At 38.5% G+C, this 25,543-nt stretch overlaps 1 protein-coding gene across 2 annotated transcripts in view; it reads left to right on the forward strand.

Moving 5' to 3' along the window:
- The window catches only part of FAR2 (fatty acyl-CoA reductase 2), a 152,586-nt gene that overhangs the window by 57,760 nt on the left and 69,283 nt on the right, over positions 1–25,543 (forward strand). The window contains exon 1 of one of the 2 annotated variants that reach the window (XM_003988531.6): positions 13,283–13,508. The exons of the other annotated variant lie outside the window; for it this stretch is intronic. The gene's annotated coding sequence lies outside the window, so the exon portion shown is untranslated. Of the gene's footprint in view, positions 1–13,282; positions 13,509–25,543 lie in introns of those variants that run through there. 2 annotated transcript variants of the gene reach the window in all.

A 25,543-nucleotide genomic window follows, 5' to 3' on the forward strand; every position in this document is an offset into this window, starting at 1 on the left:
GTGCTGGATTTCGTAGACACTGGCTTGTCTTCAACTTGGCACGAGGGCACAAACCCTGACAGCTGCCCCACGACACTGCAAGGCATGCATCTTTCCCATAAGTTTCATCTTGGGATGCCGCGGATGAAGTCATGTTTGGCTTTGCTTCCAGGCCTTTGACCCCTTTCAGGGGATCAAAAATATTTAGTGACCCCTAACTAAATGGAAGGCACGGTGGGATTCAGTGCTCGTTGTTTCCACCTCTAATTGGGGGATTAAGATGCACGGACATGTAAGGAAGGGAAAGAACAGTGAAAGTGCTAAATTGGAGGAAAAGAAGACCATAACATGAAATGACAGGCAGTCCATCACCATGTGCCAAAGGACTGACCTGAGCCGTAACTGTGGTAGGATTCGTGGCGGAAGGGGACAGGCCTGGATCCCAGAGCAGCCCCAGCAGGTGTCATGGATAAAGCAGGATTTGATTTGGGCCTTGGATAGTCCGATGGTTCCCAACCTTCCCTGGTCAGGAGGACAATCTGGGGAGGCCAGGAATGCCTGGAGAGGAGGAAAGAGGAATGGGGGTGCCATGAGAAGGAAAAGAAGTTTAAAGAAACAAAGCTTGTTTGGTCACAGTAAAAAGTTGGTGTAGGAGGAGAAAAAGAGAGAAGGCAAAAAAGTCAGATTTCATCTGGTTTTTAAACAGCCTTGTGTGCTGGACCAAGGAATTTTGGCAACATATTTGGCTCGGGATAGTGAGCCATGACACCTGATTTTTACAGCTGGAGCAGGATATTAGAATTCCTCTATATCACATAACTCCTCACTTCCCACTTCCACCCCCTGCTTGGAAGCCTAAGTCTGACAGAAATTAAGTACAGACACATGCTAATACTTTACCAGTTCCTCATTCGGATACAGAATTCCCACTGTCACTATGGGGATGTGGTGATTCATAGCAAAGCACAACTGCCTGTGTAGAATTCCCTTGAGTGATCGCCAGAACCACTGAGGCAGCAGACTTAGCGTCTCCTACGGGGTAGCCAGGCCACACTGGGCTCTCATCCCTCTGCCTGGGGTGAGGGGACTCTGCACTGGCACAGCCTGAATAACACACATGCTTTCACCATGGCTTTGGTCCACTGGCTACTTTGGTTTGTTTTGCTGTCGGTCTGCCTCTTTCTCCGTTTCCTTGTTCGAAGGGTAGGCCTGGATAAGTTTCTATCATATTACTGCAAATACTGGGCTGAGAGAGTTTGGATGGATGGCTGGATGGCTGAATGGATGGATAGATAGTAGATTGATAGATTAGATAGATAGATAGATAGATAGATAGATAGATAGATTTTCTGAAGAAGTCCACCTAGCTAGAAGAAAATGGTTTAGAGCTTACAGCTGGCATTTCATAAGATTCTTTGCAGATCCAATTCTGTCAGATCTTAAAAGAAGGTAAATTTCACGCCACTGCATGAGTTCAGAACTTGAACACAGCATATTCACCATAAGACTCTGTTTATTCATATAATAACTTAAAAGACTATTGACTAGAAGCTTAGCATTTCCTGGCTGAACAATAGCTTTGAGCAGTATCACAACCTGTATGTGGGGGCAAAAAACCACTACAGTTTGAGGGCAACTGAAGTCCTCTTCCTGTGCTTCTTCCTCTGAATTGAAGTTTGAAGACTGCAGGCATTTCTGGTGAACGCCAGAATACGTCAGTTTCTGCCATCTGTTCACACTCATCTACTCATTACTGAGCAGCTGCAGGCCAGACAGGGCAGTCGTTTGCCCAAACTTCAGTGACGCAGGGATTCAAACCTGCCATTCATTCCACTGAAATAGGAGTAGTAGATTTTATCAGAGGGGAAGAGTCAAAGAATTTTCCTCTAATTTTTCTGTGTAGCCTTTCTTGACAGGATGTGGCATGTGGCTGCACAAGTGTCACACTCGTTAATCTTGTTCATTCTTCATTTATATTTATACTATCAGATTTTACTGAAAGGTTTATTATTAGTTTCATAAGAAGAAATTTAATTGTCTGATATTCAGGTATGAGAAGGTATTCATTGAGAACTCTTGTCTGGAGCTAAGGGCTAGAGAGAAGAAAGACAAAAGAGGCTTTTTGGCCAGTGTAACTCTGGAGACAACATTATAAAACATGAGCCAGTTAGAGAATAAACACCACCAAAGTGAGAGATACTTACCACAGCTACAGTACACATTTTGAAAAGGAAATGATCGCATGCACTGGCGTGTTTATATCAAACATGGGATTGGATTAATGAGGGGGACTTAATTTCCAAGTAGTGGGAGGAATGAGAACAGAATCATGGGAGAATGTTCCAGTTGCAAAATGCAAGAAACCACTAGGAACTAGAGTGGGAAAAGCAATCTGCCCTAGGTGGATTAGTCCGGGGAAGATACACAGAATGCTCTATAAGGGAAAATGAGGTTAGCCAGAAGAACTTCTGGCTGTTCCAGAAATTCAGCCAGGAGGTAATTTGGACCTGAACTAAGGACAAAGCACTGCACAGGAAAGGGTGGGGGGGGATGATCCAAAAAGAATTTTACCTGGAAGAGTCCAAAGATCAGATGTTTCTAATTAAAAAGGAACATTGGAGACCATATGGTTTCATCAATGACAAGATGTTCTCCTCTGGAATCAGTGTTTTCAGCAAAGATTTTTGTCTTCCGAACTGCTTTTAACTCTACAAAATGTGCTCCTATAAAGTTTTCTCTCACTACTTTTTCTTTTTTTCCAGAGATGGGGTATATTAAGTCAATCATAAATGTACTGATTTTGAGATTGGACTACCTTTGCAGCTGAACTTGTACAGTTCAGGAAATGATGCCTCCCTTTAGAACAAATACCTTTTTATAGTTTATGAAGGCCAGTTAAGTTGGTTGTGGGAGTGGTGATTTCATGACCTCAGACTCTGGAAGGAGGTCCTCACTGCTGCTGAATTCCAGTCCAGGTAGAAAACCGGAAGTTAGAGTAGCTAGACAGGCTGGGTTGGAGAAACGTAGGCCTGCCTCCTTGCCACTAGTGAAAAAGTGTATCAAGGCTTTTCTGCTCCAGGGCAGTACACACACACACACACACACACACACACACATGCACACACACACACACACACACACACACAAATGTAAAAGAAGGAATAATAAACTCAATCAAATTAGCTCAGCCTCAGCCCTGCCCCCCAACACTCATTCATAGACACTAATTTTGTGACTTTGACAAGCAACTTAATTTCTTCTCATTTTTTATATTTCTCTTGCTTCATGTCCTAAGCATCATAACAATTGGTATTGTGGGTGAGAGAGCTGATAAGTGATTCTGTGAGATGGACACTGTAATCAAGGAGACAGAAACTCAGAGAGTTGTCCAAAGTCAGGCCCTTGTATATGTAACCTAGGACTGATTTTCAACCACAAATTCCTGTGCCATCTCATGCCAATGGTTAGGCAAAGCTTATGTCATGGTGGCCATCTCTGCAGTTGGCAATGGTTTGGCCTTATTAGTTATACAAATAAAAAAAACCCAATAGAGTCTGGATGCATCAGCTATGCCAGTAAGAATAGCTGATTCTTCTGCAGCTACTTAGACTTTTTATTAAACATTCATGTTGATACCAAATTGTCAGAGTATTGTGCTGGCTAGCCCAAATTTGATTTTTTGAATTTCACTCTTATAAAAGTATGTCATTTGTATAGGTAGGGAAAGCCATTTTTGTACTTTCATGTCTGTATTGTTTACATACATATTTTTAACCATCTATAAGTCTTCATGTACCAGACTGCTGTTCATGGGGCTGATGTTTACTCTGGGTTCTGTTGAGTCACATTCTTCTTATTGATATTTTTAAATAACCCAGGCAAAAGTTTAGATGAGCTCCTCCTAGTCTCTTTGTAAGACGTTTACAAAGTGCTTTACATTTACAGAGTACATGCATATCATTGTATTTGACTGACAACAAACTCTGTCATGTAAGTATATAATGGCAAGATGAATATATCTGCAAGTTGAGAAAACTATCCAGAGGAGATGAGTGGTATGTCTAATACGTGGCTAGCTCAGGAAGAGTCCAGAGTTTCCACTGCTACTGCAGGGGACGTACCATCATAAGCAGGTGACTCACTAGGTGATCAGCCTCTGTGTAGCTTCCCTAACCGTGGCATTAGGAGGTCAGATTGGAAAAGATTGTGGTGTACGAGTGTTACAAGTTGAATTTTGTCCCTCCAAAATTCATATGTTGAAGTCCTAACCCAGTGCCTCAGAATATGACTATATTTGGAAATATGGTCACTGTAAATGGAATTAGTTAAGAGGAGGTCATATTGAAGAGAGGTGGGCCCATAATCCAGTATGACTGGTGTCCTTAAAAAGAGAGGGAAATTTGGGCCCAGAGACAAATATACAAGGAGAAAAGCATGTGAAGATTTGAGCTATGCTGTGACAAGCTAAGGCTCTACCAGATGCTAGGAGAGAGACCTGGAACAGACCCTCTCCCAGCATCTTGAGGAAGAGTATGGCCTTGCCAACACCTTGATTTTGGACTTCTGGCCTCCAAAACTGTGAGACAGTAAATATCTGTTGTGCTAAGCCACCCAGTTTTCAGTACTGTGTTATAGCAGCCCTAGAAAACTAATACAGTGAGTCATGGAGAAAAAAGTGCAATGAAAGAGTATAAACCATAGCACGAATAAAGTAAATGTAAGCTCTTTTTCTTTTTTTTTTTTTTTTTCAACGTTTATTTATTTTTGGGACAGAGAGAGAGACAGAGCACGAACGGGGGAGGGGCAGAGAGAGAGGGAGACACAGAATCGGAAACAGGCTCCAGGCTCTGAGCCATCAGCCCAGAGCCCGACGCGGGGCTCGAACTCGTGGACCGCGAGATCGTGACCTGGCTGAAGTCAGACGCTTAACCGACTGCGCCACCCAGGCGCCCCTGTAAGCTCTTTTTCTGAACATCAACGTTGATTAAGATCATTCTGAGAGTTTTGATAGAATCAAACACTTTGAAAAAATAAAGAAATTGTTTTCCTGATACATCCTAATTTGCATCATAGATTAGTAGACTTCCATGTCTAGAAGGAATAATTAGGTCACATAGCTCAGCCATCCATTGGATAATTATGGATCTTCAGCAATGTACCAGCAAAGTGGTTTTTCAGCCTTTGCTTGGATACATTTGCTAACTCCTGAGGCAAAGCACTGTATCTTTAGCAGCTTTGATGATTAAAATATGATTTCTTGTATTAAACTGAACTGTACCTATTTACAACGTTCACCCATCAATTGTACATTAGCTTCTAAAAACAAGAAAGAACAAATTTAATTCTTTTTTCAGGTCAGTCCTTTTAATGTGTGACAGCCATTGTGTCCTTTCTAAGTCATTTGTTTCCCAGACTAGCCCTTGAGTTCTTTCAACTATTGCACATATGACATAGTTTTTAGTGTTTTAACCTTTATGTTCAGCTTCATGAAATGTGTTCCAGTTTATCTCCTTTAGAGTGGAACATCCAGACCTTGGTTATAATCAAAATAGTGCAGATTGGAATTCAATATGCTATTATTCTAGATGATGTTCTTAAATAAATGTGACCTAAGATTACATTAACTGGGGTAGGCTCTCACATTGTTCAGTAATAGTGCACTGAAATTAACTAAAATTCCCTAAACACTTTCCCTCTAGATAAGCTGCATGATGAAAAGCTCTGGCTTGATCATCAAGTACATAAGTGGCCTGGCAGAAAATAGGAGCTGACACATAAGTGAATGAATGAATGAATGAATGAATGAATGAATGAATATTAGATATATAGAGATAGATACATAGAGAGATACAATACTAAACCATACATTCCCTCTGAACTTTCTGAGTTTTGTTTTTTTAATTCCAAAGAGAGAAACTTATTGTATTCTGTTTTGTTCAATTCAGGCAGATAATAAATACCTTCTAGTCAGTCAAGAATCCTACCATTCATCTCATATCATTCAGACAGCAAAGATCTTCTTTCTGTTTGCAAATTGCTTCTTCTGCACACTGCAGTAGCATTGAGAAAAATAGCCATTTGCATACGGTTTATATCTGTTCTTTAGCTAAGACTTGCTTTATATTCCAGACAAGTATTTAAACCCTCTGCTCTCTCCATCTATAAAATGGTGCTAATATAATATGGAGTGTGTGTGTGTGTGTGTGTGTGTGTGTGTGTGTGTGTGTGAATTTAGTAGATTATGTATGCATATGTGTATGCATATTTATATATGACTACATATCAGGATTTTGACACTAATAAAAAAGGCTGTATTGAGTCCTTTGTTAGTAGTTATAATTTTAATGTAGTGATTTATGAGATCAGTTTTGTGCCTATCTGTATATAACAAGCCAAAACTATAACTTTATGTAAAGGAGGAAATAGTGTGAGCTTCATTCTATTTCCACTTTCCCAATGAATTATTCAGTCTCCTAAAATAATTGAGTCAGTCTCTTGTGCTAGATTTTCTATATATTAAATGACGAAAATTCTCCTTGACCCCAGGGATATTAAAGGGCTGATGGGATTTATTCATAAAGCACTATATGAATTAGAGGAAAATTAATTTTGACAGCATCTCAATAGAGACACGAATCCTCTCCATACCTCTATATACAGGACAAATCAATATTTCACATTCTTTTCTAAGTAAGTATTTTTTCACAAGAAATATTGTGTAATAGCTTGAATTCTTTATTTGACATGCTTTGGCTGTCTTAATTGCCTTTTTATCAAATTAATTTAATTATAGTCATCTAAATGAAGAAATGTTTTGTGTTTTTTCTTTTTAGATGAAACATGAATAAATCTTCAGCTTTCCATCTAAATGTCAATCAGAAATCCTAAAACAAAACATAAAAACAGATGTTCCAGAGGTTTTATTGGCATAAAATGAAACCAGTGGCATAAAATGAAACCACATTAGTCAACTATGAGTATACCCCATAAATGGTAATGAACACCAACTCAAGGGGTTTCCATTTTGTCTTTGTTGGAAAAGCTGGTAAACTTAAAAGAAAAAAGCTAAGGGAAAATTCAAACTTTGTGTTGGGATATGACATTCTCTATAAGTCACTCAAAGGATGTAGAAATGAAGAAGTGACTCATATATAGCTATTTGGTAGCCCATTACTATGGCATATTGCTTAAATGGTTATCTATTTTGGAATAACATGGGATTCCTTACCCCAAACTATTTAACATTGTGCTCATGGTCGTATGTTATTTTCAGGTAAATCCAATTTCAAATATTCTATCATTTCTGTAAGTGTATTCTTATTTTATGAACCAGAAAGCAGATCTGACATATTTTTCACTTAATATATATTGACATTTTTCCATATTATTAATTATGCCTAAAAATTATCCCAAAGTAGGGGCACCTGGGTGGCTCAGTCAATTAAGCAAACTACTTCAGCTCAGGTCATGATCTTGTGGTCCCTGAGTTCAAACCCTGCATTGGGCTCTGTGCTGACAGCTCAGAGCCTGGAGCCTGTGTCTCCCTTTCTCTCTGCCCTTCTGCCACTCACACTCTGTCTCTCTTTGTCTCTCAAAAATGAAGAAATGTTAATTTTTTTTCATTATCCCATAGTATTTAATTTCATGGCTAAGCCTTTATTTTCCTATTATCAGATTTTTTTTTAGTTTTTCCCCCAATTAGAAGCAATACAGTGATGAACAAGGACAAAATGCTATTAGAAAAAATAGAAAATTATAGAGCATGGGGCCAGCCTTGTCATGTCTCAGAAAATACAAAGTTTAAACAGCCTGAGTGATACTGAAGGAAGCTCTAGAGAGATGATAATGGAAACAAAGTGGGCACCAGGAAGGGAGGGGAAATGTCAAGGATATACTTCACTGGCCAATACAACCCTTCCTAAATCATCCTTCTGCTTGTTGAGAAGGTGCCCCTGGCTACGGCAGAAACCTGGAGGCCCTATCGACAAGACTTCACTTGACCTGAATAGAAAATATATTTTAACTACATGTCTGCAGTTGACATGTCCTCTGTTTGTATTAGTGATATTTGGCTAACCACTTCTTAAAAACAGTAGCTAGAAATTCCCAAAGTGTGTTTAGAAATATATTATTCTATTCCTTGAGAATTTATACTCATCAAGATACAATAAAAATATACGAATCTGAACCTGAAACAATATAAGGCAAATGCTTAAAAACTTGGCTTCTACTTCTACCCTAAAAACAAAACAAAGGTGTTCTCTTGAGAAAAAAAAAATTGCTAAATCTGGTGACCCATTTCCAGTCTGTAGTCTTACTGACCTGCCTATTCCATTTACCACTGCTCACTACTATCCTTGGTAGTTCCTCTTCATGATTGTGACCTCTACTCTTGGTTTCTATTTTACTTCTCTTGCTGCTCTTTTTCTGACCCATTTTTCATCCTTGTACTTAGGGTTACTCAGGACGCTCTCTTCTCTCGTGTCTTCTTTTCCTGTCACTTTGCAAAGTCATCTGTTTATACTCTATTCTGTATGCAGATAACCCCCAGATTTGAGTCCAGCCCTCACCTGTTTCCAGATTACCAAGAATAAATTCAATTACAAAAAAGTAGACACCTAGAAAGTTGCTGTAAAACAAAGATAAAGAGAAAAATCTTAAAAGCAGGTAGAAGGGGGAAAAGGTTATGTTCAGGAAAACCACAGTAAAAGTAAGGACTAACTTTGTTGCAACAATGGAAGTCAGAAGATAATGGAATAATAGCATTAAAATGTTGAAAATAAAAACCTGACAACTTAAAATTCTGTACCCAAGAATTATTATTACTATTATTGTTATATTATTAAATCATTATTATCACCTACCTCATAGGACTTGTTTGAGAATTAAATGGGTTAATACTATAAACACTTAGAACAGAATCTGGCCCATAATACACTCTAAAAAAGTGATTGTCAAAACAGATGAACATAGGGAAGGGAAGGAAAAATAGGATAAAAACAGAGAGGGAGGCAAACCCTAAGAGACTCTTAAATACAGAGAACAAACTGGGGGTTGCTGGAAGGGTGTTGGGTAGGGGGATGGGCTAAATAGGTGATGGGCATTAAGGAGGGCACTTGTTGAGATGAGCACTGGGTGTTATATGTAAGTGATGAATCACTAAATTCTCCTGAAATCGTTAAAAAAAAAGAGTTTGTTATGCAAAATAAAAACTATATGGTAATTAGGATTGCAAATAGCTACAATCTTTCTTGGAAAAAATGTTTGAAAAACAATAGACAAACATTCTAACATAAGTAGTATTTATTTTCTTCTTCATACTTTTCTACAGTCATGAACTACTAATATTATTAAACAGGACAATTCTGATGGAAGGTATGCTTCCTGAGAACAAGGACTTTGTGTAATTGACTGCATAGTTCAGCACCTAAAACAGTACCTACATAATCAATAAACTAGCTCACATCATGGATATGAGAAAATCTTTTCTTGATAATAACTTATAATATTATGTTGCAAGTGAGTAGAAAGGAAAAAAAGGTGAACAATTGAAGTTTGGACCAATTTCAATCCTTGAAAACTATTTGCAGAATATAGGTAATTCTGCAAATGCTTATATCTGTATTGCATATATCAGCTCTCTCATTTTCAAAAGACCTTAGGGAGGAATGTAATAGCATCATTTGGATCCCTTTCTCTAAAAGCCTTATTATTTTTTTTTTTTTTAATAATCCAGAGGCAGAAAACTTTTTTTCTTATTGGGGATTGAAAAATTTACTGAAAAAAAAAAAAAAAAAAAAAAGAAGCATTCAAGCCAGATTTAGAAACCCAGAAGTCTGAAATGTTTAGGACCAAATCTTTCATTGTGGTGCTTACGCATTACAAATCAATAGTTTTAGAGCTAGAGGAGTATGTAGAAATCACCATCCCTGTACATGACCTGAGTGACCTGAGCTCAGTTGAGTTTACACGGCTAGTTAGAAACAGGGCTGGGCTAGAACTCAGGGCTTTTCTTTGACATTGAAGGTGAATTTTTAATGGACTCTGGCCTTGACAGTTTTTCCTTAAAGGCCTCCCTCGCTTTCTCCACATAGACCCTTTCACTTTCTCCACATAGACCCTTTCTCTATTAACTTTTTCTTGCTAATGGATGTCACATACAGAGTCAGATCAAGAGCAGTATCAAACCTTTTTCTGGGAATACAGTGGAAGGTTTAGACTGGTTTCTTCCTATAAATTGAGAGCAATAGAAATCCTATGAGTAAATTTCCTTTAGTATTATGGAAAAATTTTAATTTGCAGTAATTCTAAAGGGAGGTACACTTTATTCTCATAAGTGGGTTGCTGTATTTATTCACCTAGTAGATAGCTTTAGTAGTATGGATAAATCTACAATTTGAACTTAAAATCAGACTTTTTACTATTTACAAGTACAGTGAAACCTTGGTTTGCGAGCATAATTCGTTCTTGAAATATGCTTATAATCCAAAGCACTCATATATCAAAGCGAATTTTAAGAACAATTGGCTCAGTTGTGATCATGTGACATTTGACATCACGTACTACTTGTATTGTGCTACTCGTTTATCAAGTTAAAATTTATTAGAAATGTTTGCTCATCTTGCAGAACAAGTTACTCGCAATCCAGGGTTTTACTATACTTCCCTCAGGAAAATGGTGATTTACCTTCTAAAAAAGTAAAAAATCATTTACGATGACTACTGTAAGTATACAATGTTTTCTTTGTTCATCAATATTTCCTCTTACTGCTTTTCCATCTCCTATTTAAGATTTCAGGAGACTAATATATTTTGAAAACTAAGTGACTGTTATCACTTAGAAAAATACAAATATCATAACTACTTATTAATTCCTTCTTCTCTTCAAAATATATTCAACTTGAGCTCAAATTTAATCACTTTAAATACCCCATCTAGGGAAGCCTGGCTGGCGACTCGAAGAATGTGTGACTCAATCTCGGGATCATGAGTTCAAGCCCCATGTGGGGTGTAGAGATTACTTAAGGAAAACTTTTTTTAAAAAGATGCTTAGAGTACCTGGGTGGCTCAGTTGGTTGAGCATCCGACTCCTGATTTCAGCCCAGGTCATGAAATCATGGTTTGTGGGATTGAGCCCCACATTGGGCTCTATGCTGATAACATGGAGCCTGCTTGGGATTCTCTCTCTCTCCCTCTTTCTCTCTCTGCATCTCTCCTGTTGCCTCTCCCTCGCTCTCAAAATAAATAAATACTTTTAAAGTTATAAAAATTAAAAATATGCTTAACAACAAAAAACTAAAAACTAAAAACTAAAATAAAATACCCCATCTATTCAATTTATTTTTTGTCCTTCCAATTTATCAATTTTTTGACACCTTATTTCCTGATAAATGGTCTATCCCGCAGCCAGTTTTCTCCCCTGTTTAATCCTGCAGTCAGGCATGATGCTATATGCCTAAAAATGTTATATCCTTATTCCCCCCGTGTTAGAAAGTGAGTTTGTTTTGAGGTTAACACAAGTAATTCTCTTATTTTAAATGGAAAAAACAACTACAGATGATGTCTGGGAAGTAATTTATCTTATCTCTACTTGCTTTTACGATCTGACCCTCTTCACCTTTATCACATTACTATCATAGGAAAGGCTGTCTACAAGCTTCACAAACTCTTCCAGTCTATTTGAACTTTTTCCCACTGGCGTATGTAAAGACTTAATCATATCTCAATGATAGTGATATTTGATTATTTGCACTATTAAAAGAAATCATTCTGACACTTGTTGAGAATTGCAAGGAAGACTTTATTCAAGACTATTGGCAATAGGAGCCAAGACTATTGCAGTTGGGAGCGAGATATAACATAACTCTGAATACAAATAGGGGCAAGTAGGGATTTCTAACTGGCAGAGAGGATGAGGCAGAGGATGGCAAATTAATGCCAAACTTGCTTGGATATAAAGGTGGGGGAGGGGAGAAGAACTTGGTTCACTATGGAAGGTGGAAGAAGAGCTTGATTGGATCAGGCATGGGGAAGATTCCCTGATTTAGCAGGATTTGTTTTTTTCTGAAACTGGCTTCAACAGGCCGAGGTCAAGACCTGGATGAAGAAAGGGGCTCAGAGGAGCCTGACTAAAGTTCAGTTAAGTAGAGATTCTTTGTCACCACAATGTTTCTAAGTTTAGATTTACCCACTAATAAGGCCGAATTTAGAATGCTAGAGGTACTGTACTAGTTCTCCTGTAGCTCTGGAAAATATTCTCCACCATGATTCATAATGCTAGTATAAATGAGTGACACCAGCTACTCTCCTCAGAACAAAATCTTTTAATAGAAGTGCACACACACTGACAATTTGTTCCGAAGGAAATCTAGGAAATCTGATCAGCCTCAGAGGATAATGAAAATATTTGTAATATTTACATTGTGCTTACTCTTTGCCAGGCTCTGCCCTGAATCACTTATATAAATTAATACTTAAAAATTTTTTTGATGTTTATTTATTTTTGAGGGAGAGAGAGACAGAGAGTGAGGGGGGAGGGACAGAGAGAGAGAGGGAGACACAAAATCCAAAGCAGGCTCCAGGCTCTGAGCTGTCAGCACAGAGCCTGACACGGGGCTCAAACCGTGAACCACGAGATCATGACCTGAGCCAAAGTCGGAGGCCCAATGGACTGAGCCACCCAGGCACTGCTTTTTTTTTTTTGTTATGTTTATAAATTAATGTTTTTAATCCTCACTACAACCTTCTGAGGGAGGTACTATTATTATCCCAGGATGAGAGACAGGGAAACTGAAGCACATAGCAGTTACAAAACTGGCCCAAAGTTACTTAATTAAAATATGTGAGGGTTGTGATTAGAACCCAAACAACATGACCTTGAGATGGTTCTCTTAACTGCTGTGCATTCCAACTTGTATAAAACCTCTCTCTCTCTCCATATCCCCAAGCAAGTGCATAAAACTGGGACACAGGTAAAAGGGAAGTTGATGGATATATATTTGTGGGGGTCCATAGGTTTTGGTGCACTGTTCACATTCAGAACGCTTTACAGTGCTTAAAACATAACAAGTCATCACTAATTTTAATTGCTGGATAAAGAAATGATTGAATGAATTACAAGATCATGTTCAGTTTCTGATCATCAGTGAGATAACCAAGTTAAGTTTCTCAAACTCTGGCTTACGAGGGTTGCAATGGCAACATTTTAGGACAGAAGGCATTGTCTGCATTTCATAACACACAGGTGGTTGCAGATATCCATGGAAGCCCAGCCCACAGAATCTCCCACTGTCAGCTTGGGATGAGCTGGACCTCAGGTACCTGGATATAATAGTGCAGTGAGCCTTTCTTCCTGAGGTCCTAGCACTCCCCTGATCTAAGGCTGCTGGTCGTGAGATGCTATGGGAGCCCCTTCCATTGCTCTTTAGACCAGGTTTAGATTTTTCTGCCATCTTCCCTGCTCAGCTCTTACTCATACCTTCTTCTGGTCCTAAGGAAACCAACCTGAAGCGGGAGAAATAGGACGAGAAGGTAAGAGAAAAACAATCAATGAATTAAGTCCCAGATGTTGCTAAAGCTAATAGTAGGAGTGACAACTAAATGATTCTTGAGGTGAGAGCCTGGTCTTTTTACCTCATTTTCACTTTTGCTTGGTCTCCACCTTAGCTTAGCAGAACTCATCTAACCTCAGAAATCAATGACTTATTTCCTGTGAAGTAGAATCAATAAATCTGCAATGTTCTCCATTAGTTAAAAATGAATGCTTGGTTTACTTTGGGCTGTGAAGTACAAGCCAAATGATTGTTGCAAGTTATTTAAATGTTTGAATGAAGAAAAGATGGTTTTCACTATGACTGCATGACACGAAATGCTGAACTTTCTGTGGAGACAGGGAAGGGGTTGTGTGGGTTGGAAATGGCTGTCGCCAGTCTGAAACTCAGTTCTGCCCTGACTCTGTGCATTACCAAGCGTCACTTTGGCACATCTGGTGCAGATTTAAAGTCTAAGGATTTTTGTATGGGATTCAAACATAGATTATAGTAGAAAAGGAACTTGAGAGCTCCAGGGAAGAATACGAGACTTCTATTGTATTTGATCATTTTATTAAATTTGCCTGGAAAAATCAATTAAAAACCAGAATTTAATTTTCATACTCAGAGGTTATTCATTCAGAGCTCATGCCTAACAATAGATGTGTGTGTGTGTGTGTGTGTGTGTGTGTGTGTGTGTGTGTGTTGTTAAATAGTCAACGCCGAAGTGCAGAAGGCTGACTGTTCTGTTCTGGTTGGGTATGAGGGAATTGGAATGAAACCTTCATTCCATAAACACTTCACTCCCTTTTTTGCTTCACCTGGCTTCTCCATGGAACTTGTTCAAACCATATACATACCGAAGTAGTGATTTGTTACACTTAAGCAGTGTTTTTTACAAGTTTTTAATAGTATATTGAAATTGCAAAGTGGAATTAATGTCACATTATGAAAGATGTAGGATTCCATCAACAGAAGGGTCACCAAGTGAGTACTTAATTGCCTCATGTTCTTTTTTGAGCATAGGTACATAAAAACAATGCGAATTAACAAGTAACTAGTTAACTTTGTATATTAAAAACATTTGGGCAAGTTATTTACCTTCTTTGAGCCTCAGTTCTCCCATCTGTAATAATTATGCCTGCCTTGTAGTGTAGTTACTGGCTTAAATGAGATCATACATATGAAGCCCTTAGCAGAAGGTTTGATACCCACAGTCTTAGCTACTGATGTTGTTATTGTTATTACTATGGATCGAAGTTTATGGTCGGGTAGGATAGCTCTAGATACATTATGCTCTGAACAATTAGCATATAATTTTCCCAGTGGGAAAATTGAATGAAGAGGCTCTTGGAATGCTCTATAATAATAATTTCAGTGGGAGGGGGGGTACCTCAAGGAAGGATCAGAACTCATCTAGGTTCCTGGCCTTTCTGGCTACCTGATAAGCCCATAGGACAACTGCGGATGTGGAAATTTGGAAATGGGTGGCCAACGAGGGCAATGACGTTCTCCCAGGAGGGGAGTTGCCAGAGCTTTGCTCAACAGTTGTCAACTAGTATGTCTTTGGGCCTTTCAGGGCCTCACCTTGTTTCAGCTCCAAAAATGATTACAGCTTGCCTGATTTCTAAACTAAATAACATGTGGAGGTGAAGGTGCGTGCCCTCTACCCTAGAAAACACTTAGCCACAGTTATCTTACTGGTTTCATGTAGAAGGAAACAGATTCTGGGCAGAGAGTTCCCAGGTACAGATTCCCACTCTTCCTCCTTCATTTGTCAGACTTACACAGACTACTTAAGGTCCTGGGCAGAAAGTTGTCATTTGTTTCCTCATGGTGTTATTGTAAGGTTTAGATGAGAAAATAATTATATAACACACAGGATATTTGTCTGCAACATAGTGCTGAATAAATGTTAGTGACCATTTTATTTCTTTTGTTGGATGATATTTGCACTAAGTGTTAAGCGATAAACTGAGGAATAGTAAACATTTTAGGAGCTTATTGGAGCAAAAATCAATTTGGGCTGTGCTAAGCCAGAAGCCAAGCAAGGAAATTATTTGATTGGCTATAGCTTAAGCAGTTGCATTAATTGGGAAAGCCTAGCTGGCAACTTGTAATTGGTTGTCCTTAAGTTTCAATTTCTTAACGTTGAGACATTACAGGCTTAGGTTTGGTTTGCTTACATAGGCTACTGAGGCATTAAAGCCACCTCAGTCTAATGACCTCCTTGTTTAATTATTTTAACAGAAGTTAGATATTATTCTGGTTTGATTATGTAGTTTCCTCCATGAGTTAACTTGACTCAGAGTAAAGTTATTGAGAGAAAGGAAAGTTAGAAGTCTTGTTCCCCAAACCCATAGTCAAGCCTCTATACTGGCTGTAATTTCTGCTATTAATTTCATCACATAGGATCTGCAGATCGTCTTAAGAGTTAAGCTATTGCTCTTTTCACTTCTCATAGTGAATGTTCACAAAACATGGGGACAAGGTCTTTGTCACTAGAGTAGCTATAAGGAGTTAATTAGCAAAAGTTCACATACAAATTTTGTCCTAGTAAAAGGCTTAAATTGTAAGTCCCCTTTTCAAGCTATTTTAGAAACACAAACCTATTTATGATGGTGAGTTTCTTTTAAAATGAAATTCTAAACCATCCCAAATCATTTTTGATGTAGTACTGTAGAGTAGGAACGTATTTTCTGCCCATCTTATCAGAAAGTTTGGATATATATCTAATTTTCACACGGTTTTTCATCCCACCTCGAAATCATTTTAATACTAATCCCATCCTGGTTTAGTATACGGGCTTTAGAGCCCGTATGTGGAGGCTCTGAATTCCATCAACAGATTTAAAAAAAAATTTTTTTTTAGTGTTTATTTTATTTTTTAAGAGAGAGAGACGGAATGTGAGCAGGGGAGGTGCAGAGAGAGAGGGAGACACAGAATCCGAAGCAGGCTCCAGGCTCTGAGCTGTCAGCACAGAGCCTGATGCGGGGCTCGAACTCAACAGATGGCAAGATCGTGACCTAAGCTGAAGTAGGACGCGTAACTGACTGTGCTACCCAGGTGCCCCTAAAAATATGATTAGAAAATAAAACTCAAAGCAAATGTCACTTTCCTTCTTTAAAAGGAGGTAATATTTTCTACCTTGGTGAAGAGTGAGAGATCCCTTACAGTCTAGAGGTGCCCTGATTTCTGCCCTCTGTGCTGTGATTGTTGTATTTCTGACTTCTGGTGCTTGTCAACGGATTTGGCTCCTTGGTTGCTAAGAGCTAGGTAAACATTTTGTTCAGGGCATTTTTATTGGCAACATTTAAAATAACTTACTGGAAAATTTTGAGAAGGGAATTTAAATTAAAGAAAATAGAAACATTATAATGAAGATCTCTGAAATAAAACAAAATCAATACAATCAGTTATGGCTTATCCATTATCCTTGATAGAGTGGTTTCATATTATCTGTTTAACTCTGAACAATTAACATGAATTTCCCGCTTTCATCTATCTTAGGGTTAATGAACAATGAATGGGCAATTTGAAAATATGTGTAGAAAGTAGGTCCCTTTTCTTTTATAATTTGTTTCTCTATTGAGTAGATACTCTGTATTTATAGCGTTTGCCTCAAGACTATCTGCATCATCCTTTTTGCCATTTTGCCTTTTATATGGGCATATTACAACTGGTTGTCTCCAAGCAGTTTTATCTGGGCAAATTTTTAAGGAATCAATTTTTCAAGAACAGTATGAAATAGGAAATTTTAGCGTCAGCGAAGGAAACATAAAAAACAAAACAAAACAAAAAAAAACATATCTTGACTGCAGGAAAAAAAATGTTTTTCCTAAGAATTTTTATGTTGCATTTTGTTTTCCAGAGCAATTAACACCTGCCCTGTTCTAGACCTAACACCAGGACAGAATAATAACCACAAACTATGTATATTGCATTGGCACTTTGCTGAGGTCTATAAAATTGGCTTCCATTTTGTTTCCTTTTAAAGAGTGAGTTTTTTAAGCCTCACTACCTTTACTAACTGAATCTACCTTTTCCTCAGCAAAATATTCTAAGAGTCCTACCTTTGATATAGGTTGTTTTATTTCCAAATTAAACAAAAAAAAATTGCCAGTTTTTTTATTGTGAAACATTAGAGTGATGTCTCTGTTTTCTTTTCTGAAAAATGACACTTTCTCGCATAGGGTTACATCTACTTTAAAGGTTTAAATGTTAAGCAAGTTATTATTTTTAAGTATTGCACTACCAAGCACCTTCATTTGAGAAACTTGCTATAACATTGATTGTTTTTGGAGTAATTCATTCCAATTTTGTTTCCATCATATTCTCACAGAAAATCTTGATCTTCCCCAAAGTGTGCCTATCCTGACTGGCATCTGCAGCAACTTAGGGTGAAACTCATGAAAGGGTGTCTTTGTTTGGGGCAGAGGAAAACCGAGACTATTAAGATTTTTTTTTTTCTTTATTTGCAGAAACTCAGCAATGTTCTTTCTGTAGTTGCTCCGTTTTGACACTCTTTGCGGTTAGATCAACAGTGGTTGTTTTTAAAAGCACATCCACCCACGAGCGGGTGTGTTTCTAAAGCCGGTCTTCCCCGCTGACTGTGGTGTGGTGACCTTCCATCCGCAGCTTACCTGTGGTCTGGCAATTGATGTATTTTGTACTCCATTTCTAATTCTTCTCATGATGGAAAAACAAAATCAGAGAAAGTCTGAGGTTCCTGCAAGGTAGCTGGTATTTTTTTAATAGATCCCCCTGACAGACTCAGGTGTGAGGCTTGGGAACTGGATTTGTAAACGAGCTCTGTGGGCAGTCCACATGGGCATCACTATTCTGGCAATCCCACTTTCCATTCAGGATGTACCTGCTGACAGTTTCATCTTTCAATTTAGAGAAAATACAATGACAAATAAAGTAGTTCTGAGCAGCAAAAGGAAGTTGGTTGGCAAAGTAAAAGTGTCAAAGTTTTTTTTTTTTAAAGACCATTTCCCTTTGTTTTTTGATTCAGTCAAGAAATCTATTGAGTGCCTACTAAGTGCTGGGCTCTCCCCTAAATCCAAAAGTGAGTATTGAGCAAAGGCAGATAGTGTTCCTGTCCTCATGGAGTTTAGAGTCTAGTGGGGGGTGCAATTTTATTCAATACATCATCAACAGCAGCATAAAGTTACAACTGTGATAAGAGCCAACAGAGAAAAGTACATGGAAAGAACATAAATACAGATCAAACCAAATATGGAGGGTCAGCTAAAGCTTCTCAGTAGAAACGATGATTTAACTGCTATCTGAAGGGTGACTAGGAGTTGACAAGACCAAGATGGGCTGGAAAGCATGCCAGTAAAGAGGACAACATTCATCACGCCGTCATTCTATGTGTCCAACACTGTTCTGGCTGCTGTGAACAAAATGAATTCCCTGCCCTTGTGGGGCTTACATTTTGGTTGAGGAAGGAAACAGACTATGAACAAATGACCAAATAAATAAATGCTGTCAAGTGGTTATAAGTGCTGTGAAGAAAAATAAAGAATAAGCTGAATAAGGCATACAGCGTGTGGAGGTGAGGTGGGTGTTTTACAGGGGGCAGTTGGGGGAAGGTCCCCCTAGTAAGTCACCTTTCAGCTGAGACATGAAAGGGAGGCAGCAGGTCATGCAGCTATGAGCGGCAGAGGCATATCTGAGCAAAATGAGAGGTGAAGCCTGGAGTAGAGCATCCTGGGATGTTCTAGGGACACATGAGACCATGTCTGAGTGTGTACTGGGGGAGACTGGAGGCAGTGGTAGTAGAGTCACGTGATTCAGTCCCTTTTATGTGAGGACTGCATTGGAAAATCTTAGCGTAGAACTGATAGACCTGACTTGCCTTTGGGAAGGATCACTTGAGCTAATACATAGAGAATAGACTATTAGTGGAGCAAAGATGAGGGCAGCAAGAACCATTTAGAGGTTGTTACCTTAATGGTTTGGGCCAATTTGGTACAAGCAAAGATAGTGGGAAGTGGCCAGATCCTGAATATACTTTGCAGATAGTTGATGGGCTTTGCTGAGAAGTAGAGATAGAGCATGAGAAAAAGAGTCAAGGATGGCCTCAGGATCTCTGCACTGAGCAACACAAAAACTCAAGGCTTTATTTGCTAAGATGGGGAAAGTTTTAAAAGGAGCAAGTTGGGGGAGGTGGTTTAGGAGCTTGTTCTGTGGTAGGTTAACTTACCTCTTAGACATGTGCCAAGCCTAAGGAGAGGCTTGCATGTTTGATTAACACCTTGTCTGAGCAAAACAAGCACAGGAGAACATGTTGTCTAATGTGCTAGAGAGAGTAGGCTGGTGCCAGACCACATCAGACCTTGGAGATTTCAGCCATTATCCTCAAAACAATGGGAAGACATGAGGTTTTAAGGGATATTTCAGGCTATCAGATTGTCATTGCCAAATGGGAACTGGCTGCAGTGTGGCAAAGAGATTGGAGTTGGGTATTGATGTGGATGAGAATGGATGCAGAAAACTTATTAGTAAACACAACAGTCCAGACAAGATGTGGTAGCTTAAGTCATGTGGTAGTGGTAGGTGTGGAAAGGCAGGCAATTAGATGAATTCAGGAGGTGACTGTTAGGAAGTGGTGGGTAGATATGGAGGTGACAGAGAAGGAAGTGCCAAAGGTGACTCTTGGCTTTCAGACTTGAACAATAGAGTGGACAGTGATTTCATTCAAGAATACAGGGAAAACTGGAATGAGAACTATTCTTTGGGGAAAAGATCTTAAGATTAAGGTGTCTATAATATACAAGTGGACATGTCAAGTAAGCATGCGCCATAGTCTGAAGTTCAGGGGCAAGGTCTAGGCACAAGAGAGTAAATTTAAGAGAGATGATTCCAGGGGTGCCTTGGTGACTCAATCTGTTAAGTGTCCAACTTCGGCTCAGATCATGGTCTCACGGTTCATGGGTTCGAGCCCCGCATTGGGCTCTGTGCTGACAGCTCAGCCTGGAGCCTGCTTTGGATTCTGTGTCTCATTTTCTCTCTGGTCCTCCCCCTCTTGTGCTCTGTCTCTCTCTGTCTCTTAAAAATAAATAAATGTAAAAAAAAAGAATTTTTTTTAAAGAGAGATTATTCCAAAGCTTAAAAGGAAGGAGAGTTTTGAATAAGGCTGATTGATATGCAGGAGAGGAAAGGGATCATCAATCATATACCTCTCAAAGAATATAGAAGAAAACAGAATCCAAACCCAAGTAGAGGAATGAGCCCTGGATACGAAAAGAGGCAGCTTTTTTCCTTATTGGAAAGGATGGGTACAGATTTAAGTAGATTTATTTGTATGGTTTCATTCATTCAACAAACACACACTGTGTGCCTGTCATCTGCCAGGCACAGATCAAACTGCTGGGGATACAGAGATTTAAAAGAAACAAACCTCTCCATCAACGACCTCTCAGTTCAAGAGGAGACATTGTACAAGTTGTAGCAACAGAACAGCGTTCATGAGAACTATGGGAATACCCTGAAACTTTGTGAATGTCAATTTCCAAAAGTTCAGAGAAGAGATGGGTATGATATTGTGGCCTATGTTGCTGAAAAAGAGAACATTTCAAGGGAGTTGGGAATCTGAATCCAAGAAATCAGATTTTGCGATTTATCGCTGGGAAGAGACAAATGCTATTTCCAGTACAAGGCAAGAGCCCCAGGATTGATCTAACTGTTTGCAGTTCTAGGCTAAGATTTCTTTAAATACATTCTCTCACTAACTTTCTCCTTGAAAACTAGAGCAAAGACCTCAGCCTATGCACGTTCAAGCTTCTAGCACTCCAGAGATATACACTGACCCTGAGCTAGCTTCAAGCTGGTCTCATCCTTTCCACTCTTGGCTAATATCCAAATTGCAAACTTCCCATGGCATCTGTTCTCTCTCATATTCTCATATCCACACTCCTTCATGCTTTCTTCTCTTCTCCTGGCTTTTTCTTCCCTACTGCATCCTTCACACCTATTCTCCATTATGTTTGTGGAAGCCCTCTACATCTTTTACCTCCTTGCTTTAATGGAAATTTGAATATCCTTTTAGAAATGATCTCAAGTAGTTTATTCTCTTTCCTGTGGTCCTGAGAGTGTTCAGAATCCTCTTATGGTCTCAGCATTATATCTTCAGACATCTTTTCTGTAGGCCATGGCATCTGATTATTGTTCTACCTAAGATCTCTGCCATCTATCCACATCATGATTATTCCTCCATACTCTTCCATAGCTTTGGCATCTGAGTCACCATTCACATCTTCACTCCAAATTCTGCTACATCAGTGTAAATGACCCAACAAATCTGCCCATCCCCACCATTGTTCCTTGACCTATTCAATTCCAGTGTTCTTTAGGTTAACTCCTCATTGACAGCTATTCCCATGGCCACATCATGGACACTGCCATTCACAGCTGCTTCAGTTCTAGAATCGTGAATTCCAGCATCTCACTCTCTGAAAACAACCTGTCATTGAAAAGCCAAAGCCTTTAGTGTTATCATCACTACACCTATTCCTTGACCTCAATGAGCTTAGCTTTAGCTAAGTTAAAGCTAGTTAGATTGGTCCTGATAAAGCTGTATTTCTAACCCTTGCTAGTTACTAGCCCAATGTAAAATATAAAGAAACTCTTTTTCCTACCTTGTTTTAATTTTTTTAATGCTTTTTTTTTTTTTTTTTTTGAGAGGGAGACAGAGCATGAGCAGAGGAGGGGCAGAGAGAGAGGGAGAGAGAGTGAGTCCCAAGCAGGCCTCTCACTGTCTGTGCAGAGCCCAATGCAATGTTGGAAGCCACAAACCACAAGATCATGACCTGAGCTGAAATCAAGAGTCAGACGCTTAACTGACTGAACCACCCAGGGGCCCCTTTCCTGCCTGGTCTTAATACATTTGTGTAATAAGTTAAAGATAAGGACTTCTGTGCTCATGAACAGCACCAGCATTTCCCTTCCACTTGAAAATACCTAAAGAATTCTAAAGTCAAACTGAAAAGTATTATTAAATCCGCCTTGAGCTAAGTGCAAAAATGGTTGGAATATGGCCTCAATAATAGTATAGACAATTGGTGCTCAAAGTGTGGTCTGCGGATCCCTGTGGTCACCAAGATACTTTTAGGAATCCACACTTTCAAAGCTAGTTTTATAAAAATATTAAGATGTTAGCTGCCCTTTTTACTATGTTGACATTTGCACCAATGGTGCAAAAGTGATGTGGGTTAAAACAGCACAATCAAGGCAGTGCCCCCAACCTGTCCTCATAGTCATTGTGTTCTTGGTCATCAGGCCCTCAGAGCTTAAATAAAATGACCAGTTTCATTTAAGAGTACCTTTGAAGAAACAGTTAAAATAATTGTATTTCAACCCTTGCTTACATGTCTTTAATATTTTGTATGATGAAATAAAACGTATATTTAAAGAACTTCTGCATACCAAAGAAGGCTGGGCATCTCAGAGAAGAGCCTGTGTGATGAGGTTGTGAACTGAACTAGTTGATTTTGTCACAAAATAACATTTTATCTGCAAGAATGACTTCTAGACAAACTCTGGTTATTCAGATCTGGGTATTTGGCAGACATTTCCTCAAAATAAGCTAAGCGAACCTGTCACTTAGGTAAACAACTGGCAGTATGTTTGCCAATGACAGACTTTGAGCTTTCAAATAAAGATTAGAGTCTTGGAAGACTTGTGCCAATGACTAAGAGCTTGACAGCTTCCCAATAGTTGAAGGCTTTTCTGATGAGATTGGTGACCATATTAACAACTATGATTTTTTGATATTATATAATGAAATTTGTCAACATTTGGAAGATCTGCATAACTCAGTAAATCATTCTTTTCCCAATGACCAATGCATGATGTTATAAAATTATGCATATAACTAAAAGATCCATCTAAATAGTGAGAAAGACCAATGGATCTTAAAGTAACAGAATATGAAAATTTTATATGGTTGTAGATTCCACATTGTACTAAACTTTGAGAAACTACAATGTGCTAAATTTTGGGTATGATATAAAAAAAATCCACAATTATTTGGAAAGGATTTTAAAGTTCTCCTCCCTCTTCCAACTATATATCGTGTGAGGCCAGATTTTCTTCATATATTCAACCAAAACAATGCAACAGATTGGATACAGAAACAGATATGAAAATCTCGTTGCTAAGGCATATATTAAAGAGGGTTTACAAAAATGTAAAACAGTGCCAATTCTCTCAATGTAGATTTTTTCATTATAGAAAATATATTCACTTTTCAAAAAAAATCTGTTATTTCTGTTAACATTTAATAGGTTTACCATTTTAAATGATAAGTAAATATACATTTTTTTAAATGTCTCAGTTTTATTTTCAAATACACTAAATATCGGTGGATATAACCACATGCAAGCTCTTTGGGTACTCAGTAATGTTTAAGAGTATAAAGAGATCCTGAGACAAAAGAGTTTGATAAAGCTAGGTTAGCTGATCATAGTGATAGAGGGACAGTTTTACTCATGCTGAACTGCAGGTACACAGAAGACAACATGTTTTGTGACCTTTAATCCCAAGAAATATAAGCAGTTTTGTTACTTATTGATTAAAATATGCCTTACAGATTTCAGCCAAGGAATTTTCAAAGAGATCCAGCATTTTATCAGTCAGAGTTCTTTGGCTGAAAGCAACAGAAACCATCAAGGGCAGCTGGATCCATTGTGTAATGAGTTACCCACAATTTACCCGCTTAAAGCAACATGTAATTATTATCTCACAGTTTCCATGCAGTTTTAGAATTCAGGGAAGGTTGTTTCTTCTAAGCCAGGGGAAGGATCTCTTTCTTATGAAGATAGTCATTCATATAAAGGGATCAGGTCCACCAAGGATAATCTCCCTGTTCAGTTGATTAGGGACTTTTAAAAAAAAAATTTTTTTTAACGTGTATTTATTTTTGAGACAGAGAGAGAGCATGAACGGGGGGAGGTCCAGAGAGAGAGGAAGACACAGAATCCGAAGCAGGCTCAAGGCTCTGAGCTGTCAGCACAGAGCCGGAAGCGGGGCTCGAACTCACGGAGTGCAAGATCATGACCTGAGCCGAAGTCGGACACTTAACCGACTGAGCCACCCAGGCACCCCTAGGGACTTTAATTACATCTGTAAAATCCCTTCACCTCTGCCTTTTGAGGTAACATAATCATGACAGTGAAAACCTATCACCTCTGCTGTATTCTATTGGTTAGAAGCAAATTACAAGTCCTGTCCATTCTCAAGAGGAGGGAGTTATACAGTGGCATATCGTGGGGGTATCATGGCGGGGGGGGGGGGGTATCATCTTAGAATTCTGCCTACCGTAACAATAGAAACAAACAAGAAATTTATTGGAAGGAAACGAAGTAGCCACACAGTCAAAGGAATGGCTAAAAACAAACAAAAAAACAGCCTTAGAAAGGGCAAAAAGCCCTTTTTCCATTTCCTAAGAGCTATCAGAGACTTTGGTATCAAGAAGACGGGTATTAATTGACTAGATTATCTAGTCAACATGCCACCGCTAAATGAATCAACTCTCTCTCTCTCTCTATATATATATATATTTGTTTTTATATATTTTATATTTACCTATTTATATATCAACTTTTATGTATCAATATGCATGTATTTTTTAATGATGTGTGCCTTCATGCAAAATTAAAGTTCTACCCCTTGGCTAAGTGGGACAGAATGTCTTGAGTGATAGCCTCATAGAGACTACCCAGAGTGGAGGGAGAGATGCTACCTCAAAAGGAGGTTTTGATCAGTAGAAGAGATGCTGGAAGGCCAACATGCAAATATCTACTAGTCATCATAACCAAAGATATCATAACTTTTCAAAAAGCAAAGGTAGAAAAATATTATCCTTCAGTATATATTTATAATGTAAAACATGGCAAAATCTTTTATACTTATGAGCTCAGGTTTTGAAAATTCTTTCAAATAGGTAATTATTATATATCTCCATTGACATGCTTTTTGACGACACAAAGTAGTTTTGCTGTGGTATTTTGAATATTTCATTTATTA

This window comes from Felis catus, chromosome B4, assembly GCF_018350175.1.
Source record: "Felis catus isolate Fca126 chromosome B4, F.catus_Fca126_mat1.0, whole genome shotgun sequence".
In the NCBI taxonomy this organism is placed as follows: domain Eukaryota; kingdom Metazoa; phylum Chordata; class Mammalia; order Carnivora; family Felidae; genus Felis; species Felis catus.